General features: G+C 43.4%; 1 protein-coding gene across 1 annotated transcript in view; it reads left to right on the top strand.

Annotated features, from left to right (window-relative positions):
- Positions 1–15,047, top strand: part of DNER (delta/notch like EGF repeat containing) — a 327,654-nt gene that overhangs the window by 222,988 nt on the left and 89,619 nt on the right.

Raw genomic sequence — 15,047 nt, 5'->3', positions numbered from 1 at the left:
TTTGACAGAGATCACAAGTAGGCAGAGAGGCAGGCAGAGAGAGAGAGGAGGAAGCAGGCTCCCTGCTGAGCAGAGAGCCTGATGTGGGGTTCGATCCCAGGACCCTGAGATCATGACCTGAGCCCAAGGCAGAGGCTTAACCCACTGAGCCACCCAGGTGCCCCTCCAAGGTCTCATCTTAAATCAAGTCCCTAACAAGCAAAAATTTAGTAAGTCCTCACTGCTGCTTCTGTACATTGGTCTCCTCCTCCCCCTCCCTTTCTCCCCGTCTCCATCCCCCTCCCTCATCTTCTTCATCACTGCCACACATTGGTTTTGCTCCATACTGTGATTTCCTACCCATCTACTTACACTTCCCTTCTCTGTGTATCGTGGAACTTCTCCGAGGTCATCAGTGGTGTTCTTCCCACTAATTTCCAAGGCTCTTTCTTTGTCCTTGTCTCTTCAGAAGCTCTTCCCACCTGGCTTACAGAACGCTGCATGTTGTCTGCTCTCCTGAGGCTGGCCTGGCCCTCCTCCCCTCTTTACTTTCCCTCCTCTCTCTCAGGAACTCCTCCTCACTTACCCTCTCCTGCTGCCTCCCTCTGCCTTGACAGCAGTCTCTTGTGCTTAGCTGTCACCTCTCAGTGTCTGGGTTTCAGATCCTTGCTTCCCGCCTGTCACCTCAGTTCCAGCACTTTCATGGACTTGGCCCCTGAAGCCCTGCTAACGCCTCAGCCCCTCCTCAGACTCAACGGGGTCCTCCTCACTCGGCCTCCCACACACGCATTCAAGCCTGACTTCTTTCAAGTTTTCTGGTTTCTATCCGCCATCCTACCACCACCCTTGACACTCAGGCTGGGAGCTCAGGCCTGACCCACTCCCTCATCTTATTTATCTCTGGACGGTCCCCAGGTTTGCTCTCTTGAGGGTGATTTCCCATGTGCCCCAGCTCTTCCCCTTGCCTCTGCTGGGCCCCGATCTGGGCTGTTGTCACCTGCTGCTGGAGTGACTGTGTTAAGCCTGCCCACCCTCTCAATGGTCCACCTTGCTTAAAGCGGCGGCGCTGCATTCCAGAAGCCCCGGGCTGGCGATGCTGAGCAGGGCTGAGAGGTCAGAAGGCCCGAGTGCCCAGACTGCTCCCCCACTTCTCATTCTTCCTGGGACTTCAGGGTAATGACGCCGTGAGGCTGAGGTTTCAGAAACGTGACTGGCCCAAACACCCGCTGCTATTACTGTAGGTATAAGCCAGGAGTTGAGGCCCTACGCGGTGCATAGCCACTGCTTCCCCTGCAAGTGGTTTGGCCTCAGCTCCTCCGTGCTGTCCCTGTCTGCCGAGACAGCGTGGACCCCTTCGGACCCTCAGAGCATCCTTTTCCATTCTGCTAAGACCTACACCCTGCCCACCCTTCCTGCCTCAGGGCTAGCCTTGCTTGGCTCTCAGTATTTTCTTTTCTTTTCTTTTCTTTTCTTTTCTTTTCTTTTCTTTTCTTTTCTTTTCTTTTCTTTTCTTTTCTTTCTTCCTTCCTTCCTTCCTTCCTTCCTTCCTTCCTTTTTTTAAAAGATTTTATTTATTTATTTGACAGACAGAGATCACAAGTAGGCAGAGTGGCAGGCAGAGAGAGAGGGAGAAGCAGGCCCCCTGCTGAGCAGAGAATTCGATATGGGGCTCGATCCCAGGACCCTGGGATCATGACCTGAGCTGAAGGCAGAGGCTCTACCCCACTGAGCCACCCAGGTGCCCTGGCTCTCAGTGTTTTCAAACAAGCCTCATGAAAAGGAAATAAAACACACACGAGAAGTAAAGAAATGTGGGGGTTATCCATGGTCCTGGGTTTGATTCCAGGCTAAGCTGCTCACCGACGCTACCTTGTTCCCTTGAGCCCCAAGTTCTTCCACCTGTGAAATGGAACAAGTCTCGGCCTTGTAGGAGTTAAAGAGAACATACCCACACGCACATACAGTACAAACACACAGACACACACATACACACACAGGCCCAGAATGGGGGATTCACAAAGGACACCTTTTGCAACCTGCAAATGCTAGTAAGAGATGGGAGGGACAGGCACTGCCATTCTCATTCTCTCTCCAGACGCTGTGCCCATGCCCCCCATGTCACTCTGGAGTCCCCCCTTTTTGTCTCCACCATAGCACCTATGCTGAAGAAGAAAGGAGGAGAGTTAAGCTCTCCCCCCAGATTGAAGCGAATGAGGACAGGAGGTGACCAGTCTGCAACCCCGCTTCCCCACATCTGCCCTCTGTTCAGAAACCTTCAAAGATGCCCCATTGGGAACCCCAGCTCCTCGGTGTGTGGATTGGAAACCCCAGCCCCGTCTTAGTCCCGTACCCCTAGTCAGTGCATCGGAATGTGTCTGATTTGGCACTGTGTCCCTGCTTTAGCCCACCCTGTGTGTTTGATTGTTTCCTAGGAATGTGTCTTCGCTCTTTCTCTGGAGTGGGAGCTCCCTGCAGGCAGGGGCTGCTTCTAAGTATCTTTTAGTCCCTCTGACTGTGAATTTTTCACTCACACAAAATGCTTTCTTGAGGAATGAATACCTTCTCTATAGTTTGGTTTATTATACAAACCTAGAATTTAATTGATAAATGTCTTTAAGTCAGTCCCTTAACTTGTTGGTCTCATGGAATAAATTCTGAATTTAATGTTGACTCCCTTTTGGTTTCAGTTTCTCTTGGGAGAGTCATCAGAACATATTTAAAGAAAGGAACTTTTTTTTTTAAAGATTGTTTTATTTATTAGAGAGAGAGAGAGAAAGTGTGAGCATGAGTGGAGTGGGGGAGAGAGGGAGAAGGAGACTCCCCGCTGACTGGAGAGCCAGACCTGGGACTTGATCCAGGACCCCAGGATCATGACCTGCAGATGCTTAATGACTAAGCCACCCTGGTGCCCCTAAAGAAAGGAACTTTTGAGAAATATCTCCCACTTTGTAATCACCAGATTAGGACCTATTGGTGTCACACGTAGCTTGGCCTATATCAATATCATTATTTCTTATTTGGGTTCTAGGAAAATGGAATGAAAGAGATTATTTTAAAAATAGCAATGCATGGTGCTTACATAGTCATTAATTACTTTATAATGAGAGCTTCCAGAGTCCCTGGCTCTGTGCTAGGGACTGGGGGGAAAAAAATCACCAACACCTCTGCTCTTAAATACTAGGAAAGCCGATCCGGAAACAACGCAGTGACAGGCACAGTCATTCAGCCTAGGGGCTCCCAATCACAAAAAGAAAAAAACCCACGGCAACAGTATAGTCGGGAAAGGCTTTTTAAGAGCATATTTGACTTTCACTCTTTGATCTTCTTCTTTTGTAATCTCTGTCATATGTACAACTCTTAAACGAATAATATTAACATTTGATATTTTAAAAAGCCGCTGTTAGTTTTCTAGATCAGTAGTTCTCAGCCTTTAGGATGTACCTTGTGTCAGAATCACCTGGAAGCCTTCTGAAAACTCAGATTGCAGCCTGTATCCCTCCCTACCCCCTCCCAAGGGTCTTTGACTCTGCAGGTCTGGGAGGATGCTGGTGCATGGACCACACTTGGAGTCTTGCTGATCTTAGCTGCCTGGTAAAAATGAAGAGATCCAAAAATATTGGCATATGGCTTGGCAGTGTTAAAATCCATAAATTTTCCATTCATTCAAAAATATTGAACCATCTGCGATGTACCAGGCATGATGTAAGACTCTGCAATTGATACAAATGGCTCCTGCTCTTGGGGTGGGTCTCACTGGGTCATGACAACTATCTTGGAAGTCGGGTATTGTCATTCTCCATATTTCACCCAGGGGGGACGTGAAGGTCAAAGTCAGTCCTTTGATGTGCTACTCAGCTGATCTTTTATTGCCCTCCCGGACTTTTGACTCTCCTTTCCACTGTGCCTCTTGCCTATGTGCTTATTAGATGTGGTTACTTTCTCACCTTGAGATGAATTTTCTTAATTTTGCAGAATGTCCACATTCTTCCATGTTTTCCTATTGCACATTCCGATTTTAATTATATTTTATTGATTGCCTTTCACAGATGGGCCTCCTATGTCTTCTTTTCTTTGCCTTTGGTTTTTAAATCATGTTTGCATTTGTTCGGGTGTATTTGTTTTTCCCCTACCAGCAGATCTTACTTTTTTCCTGTTAAATAATTCCTGCCTTCTGACTTTGAAATTGGATGCCTCCCAGATTGAATGTCTAGATGGCCCACAGATTCCTGCTATTTATTTCCTGCTTCAGTATGCTAATATTAGGCACTCCCTCTCTGCGGCAGGGGCTGAAGTCCCAGCCCAGCTGCTCTGATCCCCCCAGGGCTGGAGCTGAGGCTGGTGGGTTGTCGCGGCAGCATTAGGCTTTCAGTACAAATCTAATGGCTTTGCCTCGCTGCACAGCTGGGCTATTAAAAGACCAGGGATGATAAAAATAGTTCCCACCACCATTCCCACCTTGGAAGCTTTCAGGACAGCTCTCCAAAGAAACAATTAGATTCTATCTCAGGGAGTCAGAGCCACACAGAGGAATATTTTTATTTCAACAGAGGAATCATGAAGTAAACATCATGTACAAAAACAGTTGCGTGGGAAGGGAAGATGTTTAGAAAAACACCTGATTGATTGCCTTATTTTTTAAATAGCCTGATTCATTTGGCCAACGATGCTTCCTTGTGATCTATCACCGAACTCTAGAAGGCTTTCCTTCATTTCAAGAGTACAGCCAGCATAGACTGTGATTTGGGGGTGCTGAGGGGTGCAGGGTTTGGGTTATGTTGCTGGCAATCAAAAGACACTGGCAGGATGTGGTTTTTCTCCAAACCATCTGGATATTCACAGGAAAACGTAACCATTTTTCTCTCTGTACACCGATAAATTTTAAATTATATTTTCTACTTAAATATGACATAGTATAAAATTAAACGCTCCAAGTGTACATTAGACCAAATGTGATCTGGGAATGCATCCACTGAATGGAATATTGGGTTCAATGCGTTTCCTTAAAGGTGCCTGGTCGTCTTTGCCATCTGCCAGCCTTCACTTTGCACACGCGATTGATTTCACCCGACATCGTTTCTCACGGTTAGGTGCCTTAAAAGCACTAAGTTTCCATTTAGAGTTTAGAGCTTTGCCAATCGTCCCATATGTCCTTGAAAGTCATCCTTATTACATATCCCAAGGCATAACTTTCTTCTATCTTCTTTGTTGAAGTAGAATTTTCTCCAAAGAGACAGTAAAACTTCTGTGGTTCCCTAAAAGGAGAGATCAGTATTTCTGGTAATCACCTATTCATGAACCAATTATTTTATTTATTCATTGAATGTCACAATTATTCATTCCTCAGTAACAAAGCTTTCGGACTCAAGTAATTTATTTCAAAATGGTCTTGAACTCGTTAGAGGTTATAAATATTCCTAATGATTCTGATTTTTTTTAAAGATTTTATTTATTTATTTGACAGACAGAAATCACAAGTAGGCAGAGAGGCAGGCAGAGAGAGAGGAAGGGAAGCAGTACCCACCCAGCAAAGAGCCCAATGTGGGGCTTGATCCCAGGACCCTGGGATCATGACCCGAGCCGAAGGCAGAGGCTTTAATCCACTGAGCCACTCAGGCGCCCCACGATTCTGATTTTTTAAAAACATGCCGAAGGTTCAGTTTCCCTGCTTTGAAAGGATTGGTTTCTGTTTAAGGGAAGATAAGAGGCATTTGGATGAAAACAAGTGTTTTTGTTCTCAAGGACCAAGGTCTCATTGACTTAAACCAGGGTTTCTCACCTCTGGCAAGAGGAACAATTAGGGCTGGATCATACTTTGTTGTAGGGGACTATCCCATGTGTTGTAGGATGTCAGTAGTTCCAGAGATGTGACAATGGACAATGTCTCCAGACATCACCAAATGTTCCCTGATGGGAGACTCACCCTGGTGGAGAACCACTGATGTAGGGGATTAAATCCTTCGGGGGGCTGCGGCAGGGGCAAGAAGTCTGCTTTAGGTCTGTTGATTTGCCATGTCATAGGCACCTGTTGAAGGTGCTGAACATTTCCTGGAGAAGCAAGACTGAAGTTCAGAAGAGGATCGCTGTAACTTTCCATCCATCCCAGTCTGGCCAACAGTGGGGCGGGGGGAAGGGCACTTTAGCAGAGCCATTGTTCCATTGTGCTATCTCCCAAATTGGAAGTACTCATTGTAGAACGCAAGGTGATTTTATTTATTTATTCTTTTTATTTTAATTTTTAAAATTTTTTATTATGTTCCATTAGCCAACATATTGTACATCATTAGTTTTTGATGTAGTGTTCGACGATTCATTAGTTGCCTGTAACACCCAGTACTAATCACAAGACGTACCCTCCTTAGCACTTTTTCAAACTCAACACCCAAAAAACAAATAATCTGGTCCAGAAATGGGCAGAAGACATGAACAGACACTTCTCCAAAGAAGACATACAAATGGCCAACAGACATGTGGAACAATGTTCAACATCACTAGCCATCAGGGAAATACAGATCAAAACCACAACAAGATACCACCTCATACCAGTTAGAATGGCAAAAATTAACGAGACAGGAAACAACAGAGGATGGCGAGGATGTGGAGAAAGGGGAACCCTCTTAACCTGTTGGTGGGAATGTAAGCTAGTGCAGCCACTCTGGAAAACAGCATGGGGGTTCTTCAAGAGGTTAGAAATAGAGCTACCCTACAAAGTGATTTTAGATAGCACATTTTTGTGAGAATACATGTTTATTTTAATAGCTATGTATTTATTTCATGTGCATTAGGGAAAAAAGTAACTAGCGTGTTTTGCCCAAGCTGTTCTGGTATTATTACACAAGGAAAGGCTAATATTAACTTGCAAGGTATAGTTGATTTGAGGTCAAAAGCTTTAAGCAAGTTGATTCTTTTGTGTTAGGAAATGTTTAAGTGTTGGGGATTCAGAGATTAACAGGACAAAGTCCCAATTCCCAGGGAATTTGTTCTCAAAGGGAAGCCAAGCAAGGAAAGCATTTCAGGTAATAAATATAATGTACGGAAGCTTGAAGGAACTCTGTGGTGGGACGCAGGAGACTCCAGGACAAAGTCCTGTTCCCTTGGCTCACCTTCTAGTGGAAAGGTAACAAGTCTATGTCAAGCAGAGGTAAGCACTAGATAAAGAGGAAAGAAGGACTTGAGTCCTGAGGTCTGAGCAGGTGATTTCTGGGCCGAGACCCGACTGATGGGAGGGGCGGCCATGGAAGGGCATAAAGTCAGAGGGAACATACCATGCAAGGTGATGCTGGGACTCCCAGTTTTTGATGGTCTAGAGTGGCTTTCAGGCACAGGGAAGACTAACTGAAATTATCTTTCATGTTTGTTCCCTTGCAAGAATTAAATAAACATAAATTATAGTAATTCTCAAGCTCCCTGAAACATATCAATGTGTATTGATTGGCTTAGCCTGATCTTTCAATTAAATTCACCCATCAAAAATTGGTTATTCAGTTATTCAGCTGAATGTTGTAATTGGAATCACAAGTCTGACAGCCTCTCTTACGCATCCCAGGGTCCTAGTCATGGCATGTTCTCTGCACACCCGTACACACACCCATACACGTAGATTAGCCAAACCAAACACTGAGGGCTGACAACGGGGCTGGATCTCTGACATCGTCACCATCTGTGTGCGTGGATCTATTTCTTTCTGGGCTAGAGGACTCAGACCATGAAGGGCGGAGCTGCGTGAGCCTCGGCTCATTGCAGTTCCTGACCCAGATGAATTAGAGCTTGCGCTCAGGGGACTGAGGTTGTTTTTGGTAACGAGATTGTTGGCTGTCTCCTCACACCTGGGCATCCAGGGCAATTCTCAGGTCGGTGAGGAACACTCTAGGGCCACCCTCCGCCTATATTGCCTCCAGTGGCACTAAACGGCAGCCTGTACTCCAAATGGGGTTGATTTCACAGAGCACAATCACCGGGGTTCAAGAGACAATGTAGCCTGTTTTTATTTTTATTTATTTATTTTTAAAAGATTTTATTTACTTATTTGGAGGGGGACACGAGCAGGGCAGGGAGGGGCAGAGGGAGAGGAAAAAGCAAACTCCCCACTGAACAGGGAGTCTGATGCAGGGCTCTATCCCAGGACCCTGAGATCAGGACCTGAGCTGAACGCGGACGCTTACCTGGCTAAGCCACCTAAGCGCCCTGTTTTGATTTTATCTGTCATCCCCCTTGAGTTCGTAGCAGACTTCCCTCCCTGCGTAGCTGGAGTTCAGGTCTCCCTGCCGAGGGCAGTAGACGACTTTAGTGCATAGTCTGCTCCTTCATGTGGGTCAGTTGTAACTCTCCCACCTTCACTTCCTGCTTTTGCAGATGAAAGCACATGGCATCTCCTGTGGTCCCCCGTCTCCTCACTTAATTTGTTGCTAATTTTCTTCCAGAGCTTCTCATTACATGACAGTTTCAAGTTCGTGCCACGCTTCTCTTTCGAGGGCAGTACCACAACTGCTCTGGTGCACCGTATCCCTCTCCTGTCTTCATGTGGTCCTGAGGCCACAGCATGAAGACACCAGCTAAGACTGTGAGAAGGAGCTTGGTGAGGTGAGGGGCAGAAGGACCCCCGGGTGGCTGCAGGGCAATGGTGGATGGGAAGAGTAGGTAGGGCTGCAGGGGGCAGGGCCAGATCACGTGGTGCCTTTAAGCCCTGGAATCAAGTGTTCCGGTTTTGGGCCATGCCTTTTATAAAGCCAGCGGGTCTTTAAGTACAAGAGCAATAGGATCTAAGTTATGGCTTGAAAAGCTCTCTCCGGCTGCTCCCCCGTGGATTGTAGGATGGGTTGGAGGGAAGCAGGAGTAGGGCTGAAGGAAGCCTGGCTTAAGTCCTGATGAGGGGCAGCGATACCTGGAACCAGACAACGTGGAAGCCTCCCTCAGTTGTGACACTAATTTAGAAGGGGATCCGTGAATGCTTAGGATTTGGCTAAGAAGGACCTGTGTCCCTAGTTCCCGGGAAAGAAATGAAGACAGTTACTGATTCTTGCCTTGGTAGTTTAGTACAAACTTTTGTCCTTCAGGAACCTGAGGAGGTTTGTCTCTGTTGTGGACTTTTAGGGAAGTCTAACTGACATTCATGCCTTTCCCGCATAGTTCTGGGCCTTTACGTGGGTTTTTCTTCGTGCAACATTCTCCCTGGAAACTTATGACATCGATCTTTAAGTCCTGAAATATCCATTTTGTGTGTGTGTGTGTGTGTGTGTGTGTGTGTGTGTGTGTGTGTTAGAGCAAATTCTCCATAGAGAAGAGAGAACCCAGGCAAAGCCTTAATGGTCTTATAAAATTTAAATTCCTACCATTCACTCAGTTAGTTTTGACACCTCAGTGTATCAAAGAAAAACACAGACACAGGAAAAGTCATTTGTGTATGCCTTAGATATGCAGTTTAGAGTGTTATATAGAGATTAATATGAGGGATTTGTCTGACAACTGTAGGTAAATTTCTGCTCTCTGAGGGTCTAAGAAATGACTCAGTGGTGTTTAAAGTTTAAACCATTTATAGGACACTCATTGTTCCCTGTCCTCTGCCTGTCCTTCCCCAGCTCTGGCTTCAGTTGCCCTGTAGGATCAATGCAGTCAATCATGGTATCCTTGGACCTTCCAACTAGCACCAGCCTTGAGGCCAACAGTAATACCTGGCCAGGTGTGGACAAGCGTGAGGTCCTGATTTACAGCCCAGCAGACTCACGGGCTGATTATTGCCTGTAGCCGACCAACTGGTCACCTACCGCTAAGGATTCTTGTAGTCCCGTAATCTCGGCCTTGCCTCCCTCTCCTGTTCCTGCCTCACTCCTTTGTTGCTTTTCATTTCCGTTTATACTGGACCCAGAGGCATTAAAATACACATGTGTTAAAGGTCTAGTTAGTTACACACAGTCTTTTTCTTTGTATTTCCATGTTTTCCATATTTAAAAAAATAGTTAATAGAACACTTAAAGCTCAGGAACCAAAAGCAATGATATAGTGATTGGTCTCCGACCTGGGTTCCTTGTTGGAGCCCACTGCTGGCATTTGACTAACAAAATTGTCTGGTACTGAATCATCTCAGGGAGTGAAGACTTTAGACTCTCCACCACTAAGGACCAGTGGGACCCCCCCAAACCATTTACAACAATCCCAAACACCCCACACACTATAAGTGTGGATTGGCCTCTGGGGTTGAAATTTTACTAAACTTGTATATGTAAATATTGGAGCACTTAACAGCACTTAAGGTTCACCTTGCTTATAGTTTTAATTTATTAGCTCTATTAGATAATGGTGAATTAAATGCATGGGAAGATTTTTGTGTTATTTGACAACAGTGGCTTTAAAAAGAAATTGTTGAAATTACTAAATATCATTTAAAGTGTTTAATTAAATTTATAAATGGGACCAAGCATAAGAGGCCATTAAAAGTGTTCTTTAACAAAAAAAAACCCCAAAACAAAAAACCAGCTCCTTTAGTTAGGGATACGTGTTGATGGCTTGACAGGTAAAATGAAATTTGCTTGGAGATGCCCCAGCGGGGAAAGTATAAAAATATGAGGGAACTAGATGAAATTAAATGGACAGAATGTTAATAATTGTTGAAGTTAGGTGGTAGATAAGTGAGGGTTATATAGTAGTCTTTCTATGTTTAAGTATGTTTAAAATTCTCAAGTCAAAAGTTCAAAATACAGGGATTTGTTTGTATTTTCTCTCAAGAACTTGGGAGCTCACAGAATCCTGAATTCTGCTCATGTTCTTCTGTCTGGTAGAGACACATACACCCCTTACAGATGATACCTAATTTGGCTTCTGACTATTTTTCATGCTTTTGTGTGATTCTGTGGTCACAGTTTTAATTTTTTTCTGAGGGCAGGATTCATGACTCTCTGTCTTGTGAGCACACCTGCCTCTAGGAAGCCATCATTTGTAATTGTTCACACACACACACACACACACACACACACACACAATATATGGTAAACCCAATAATAACTGTGGTGTTTACATTTGCCTCTGTGTCTGTCTATATCGACATTTTCTGTTATTTCCCCTTCATGTTAAGTACATGTTTGTTGAGGACGTGATGCATGTTGCCTCAGGCATGATGATCCGTTGAAGTGTTTGGGCTCAGGAGTTTGACTCCTTGTGTGGCTTTGTGAAAATTACTTAAACTTTCTAGTCCTCAGTTTCCTCATTTGTAAAATGGACGTGATTATGATACTGATTTCAGAGTTTGCAGTGAAGAGGAGTTAATGTATAGAAAAAGAAGGAAGTGTTCTATTATAAATACCAGCTGCAATATTTAGTCAGAAAGTTACTTGTAACACTCTTTTCTTTAAAAGATTTTACTTATTTATTTGACAGAGAGAGATTGAGAGAACAAGTGGGAGGAGGGACAGAAGGAGAGGCAGGCTCCCCACAGAGCAGGAAGCCCAGTGTGGGACTTGATCTTAGGACCCTGGGATCATGACCTGAGCTGAAAAGGCAGTTGCTTAATGGACTAAACCCAAGCACCCTGTAGCACTCTTAAAAAGAGTTTGCTCTCCCTCATTCTGAGTATAGAGCTGCCATCTGAAGACATATTAACATAATATAATCCTATTAAGATATTCTGTCCTACAATTAAAAAAAAAGATTTATTTATTTTAGAAAGCCAGATTGGGGGAGAGGCAGAGAGAGAGGGAGAGACAATCTCGAGCAGACTCCCTGTGGGGCACAGAGCCTGATGTAGGGTTTGATCTCTGATATCATGGCCTGAGCTGAAATCAAGTCAGATGGTCAACCGACTGAGCCACCCAGGTGCCCCTCTGTTCTGCAATTTTTTAAAAAAGATTTTATTTATTTATTTGACAGACAGAGATCACAAGTAGGCAGAGAGGCAGGCAGAGAGAGAGGAGAAAGCAGGCTCCCTACTGAGCAGAGAGCCCAATATGGGGCTTGATCCCAGGACCCTGGAATCATGACCTGAGCCAAAAGCGGAGGCTTTAATCCACTGAGCCACCCAGGTGCCCCTGTTCTGCAATTTTGAAGTAGCATTTTGTCTTGGTGTTTGGATTTTTAGTTTATACAAATATTTTGCTCATCTTATCATACTCACTAATTAGCTAGAATTTCCTGGACTGTTTTAAAGCATGGAAGGAAGAGTTGGGTTGCAAATAAATGCTTCCACATTGACAATCTATAGTTCATTCTAGTTTGGCAGGTAATTGAAGCTCCAGCAAATCATCTCTCTTCTAATATCATTGATTTATTTTAGCAAATCTCAGATTCAAGTGCTAATGACAGTCTTTGAAAACTAATAATTCAGAGAGATGAGTTTTTATGTACTTAATCTACATCCTAGGAAGGTATAAAATGTTACAGTATAATAATTGTGTAGAAAATACCTGTGCATAAAAATTTCTGGTAAGAATTATCTCCAAATTACTAAGAGTTCTGTCACTCAAATAAGAGAACTAAGGGCAACTCCTCTTTGCACTTCACATTTTATATTTTCCAGGTTTTCCTGCATAACCATTTTCTACTTTCAGAGAAACATGTTGGCATATTATCCTTTCAGACTTACCTCTCTGGAGGGCTTTGTTTTCAAAGTTAATAAAGAATTCAGAATTTTTTTAAAAGCTTTTTGATTGTGTTCTGATCAATGGAAGTCCTTATTTCCTCACCACACATGTGTGGTTATGTTACTATCCAATGAAATCACCACTGGAGTCTTGCTTCACAGAGAATTTAGTGAATTTGATGTGATTCAAATAAAATTAAGAATAATACATTAATGTGCTTAACATTATAAGTGCCTCAATCTCTTTATCTTTATTATTTTGTTTTATTTTATTTTTTTTTTCAGTGTTCCAAGATTCACTGTTCATGTGTCACACTCAGTGCTCCATGCAATCCATGTTCTCCTTAATACCCACCACTGGCCTCACCCAACCCTCCACTCCCCTCCCCTCCTAAACCCTCAATTTGTTTCTCAGAGTTCACAGTCTCTCATGATTTGTCTCCCTCTCTGATTTACCCCAACTCATTTCTCCTCTCCATTTCCCAATGTCTCCCATGTTATTCCTTATGCTCCACAAGTAAGTGAAACCATAGGATAATTGACTTTCTCTGCTTGACCTATTTCACTCATCATAATCTCTTCCAGTCCCATCCATGTTGATACAAAAGTTGGGTATTCATCCTTTCTGATGGAGGCATAATACTCCATAGCATATCTTCTTTATCCATTCGTCAGTTGAAGGGCATCTTGGTTCTTTCCACAGTTTGGCAACTGTAGCTGTTGCTGCTATGAACACTGGGTACAGATGGCCCTTCTTTTCACTGCATCTGTATCTTTGGGGTAAATACTGAGGAGTGCAATCACAGGGTCATAGGGTAGCTCTATTTTAATTTCTTAAGGAATCTCCACACTGTTTTCCAAAGTGGCTGCACCAACTTGCATTCCCACCAACAGTGTAAGAGGGTTTCCCTTTCTCCACATCCTCTCCAACACACGTTGTTTCCTGTCTTGTTGATTTTGGCCATTCTAACTGGTGTAAGGTGGTATTTCAATGTGGTTTTGATTTGAATCTCCCTGATGGCTAATGATGATGAAGATTTTTTCATGTGTCTGTTAGCTATTTGTATGTCTGCTTGGGAGAAATGTCTGTTCATGTCTTCTGCCCATTTCTTGATGTGATTATTGTTTTGAGTGTTGAGTTTGAGGAGTTCTTTATAGATCTTGGATATCAGCCCTTTGTCTCTAGTGTCATTTGCAAATATCTTCTCCCATTCTGTGGGTTGCCTCTTTGTTTTGTTGACTGTTTGCTTTGCTGTGCAGAAGTTTTGATCTTGATGAAGTCCCAAAAGTTCATTTTTGCTTTTGTTTCCTTTGCCTTTGGAGACGTGTCTTGAAAGAAGTTGCTGTTCCCGATGTTGAAGAGGTTACTGCTTATGTTCTCCTCTAGGATTTTGATAGAGTCCTGCCTCAGGTTGAGGTCTTTCATCCATTCTGAGTTTATTTTTGTGTATGGTGTAAGAGAATGGTCAAGTTTCATTCTTTTATACATAGCTGTCCAATTTTCCCAGCACCATTTATTGAAGAGACTGTCTTTTTTTACCATATATTTTTTCCTGCTTTGTCAAAGATTATTTGACCATAGAGTTACAGGTCCATATCTGGGCTCTCTCTTCTGTTCCATTGGTCTATGTTTCTGTTTTTGTGCCAGTACCATGCTGTCTTGGTGATCACAGCTTTGTAGTAAAGGTTGAAATCAGGCAATGTGATGGCCCCAGTTTTGTTTTCCAACATTTCCTTAGCAATTTGAGGTCTCTTCTGGTTTCATACAAATTTTAGGATTATTTGCCCCAGCACGTTGAAAAATGCTGATGGAATTTTGATTGGGATGGCATTGAAAGTATGGATTGCTCTGGGCAGTATAGACATTTTAACAATGTTTATTCTTCTGATCCATGAGTCTGGAATGCTTTTCCATTGTTTTTTGTCTTCTTCAATTTCTTTCACAAGTGTTCTGTAGTTCCTTTAGTACAGACCCTTTACCTCTTTAGTTAGCTTTATTCCCAGGTATCTTACGGTTCTTGGTGCTGTAGTAAATGGAATCAATTCTCTAATTTCCCTTTCTATATTTTCATCATTAGTGTATAAGAAAGCAACTGATTTCTGTACATTGACTTTGTATCCTGCCACATTACTGAATTGCTGTATGAATTCTAGTATTTTGGGGGTAGAGTTTTTTGGGTTTTCCATATAAAGTATCATGTCATCTGTGAAGAGAGAGAGTTTGGCTTCTTTGCCAATTTGCATACCTTTTATTTCTTTTTGTTGTCTGTTGTTGCTAAGACTTCTGGTACTATGTTGAACAAGAGTGGCGAGAGTGGGCAGCCCCCTGTCGTGTTCCTGATCTCAAAGGGAAGGCTGTCAGCTTTTCCCCATTGAGAATGATACTCACTGTGGGTTTTTAGACAGATAGATAAATACATAGATTTATTTTATGAAGTTGAGGAATGTTCCCTCTATCCCTACACTTTGGAGCATTTTAATTAGGAATGGATGCTATATCTTGTCA

The sequence above is a fragment of the Lutra lutra genome, chromosome 3 (genome assembly GCF_902655055.1).
Source record: "Lutra lutra chromosome 3, mLutLut1.2, whole genome shotgun sequence".
Lineage (NCBI taxonomy): Eukaryota > Metazoa > Chordata > Mammalia > Carnivora > Mustelidae > Lutra > Lutra lutra.
Note: the sequence above shows the minus strand (reverse complement) of the source record. Positions and strands in the feature narration are given on the sequence as shown.